The sequence below is a fragment of the Varroa jacobsoni genome, unplaced genomic scaffold, assembly GCF_002532875.2.
Source record: "Varroa jacobsoni isolate VJ856 unplaced genomic scaffold, vjacob_1.0 scaffold_1067, whole genome shotgun sequence".
Taxonomy (NCBI): domain Eukaryota; kingdom Metazoa; phylum Arthropoda; class Arachnida; order Mesostigmata; family Varroidae; genus Varroa; species Varroa jacobsoni.
Genome location: NW_019213969.1, coordinates 11922 through 12139, shown reverse-complemented (window position 1 = coordinate 12139; position 218 = coordinate 11922).

The window sequence follows — 218 nt, the reverse complement described above, 5'->3', positions numbered from 1 at the left end:
GTATATGTCTGTTTTTATTCTAACCCACGCTCAGCATGACGTCTCCCTCTATACCCACATGCCCAAGCCACACGTTGAAATCATTACATGCCGTAAAAACGATTATCGTGTAGACAATTTAAAAATAGGAAGAATCAAAATAGCACTTGCAATACTAAACAAGGAAAACCTGACGAATAATGTTTAATCCTAACATATAATAATAAATATAATAATAG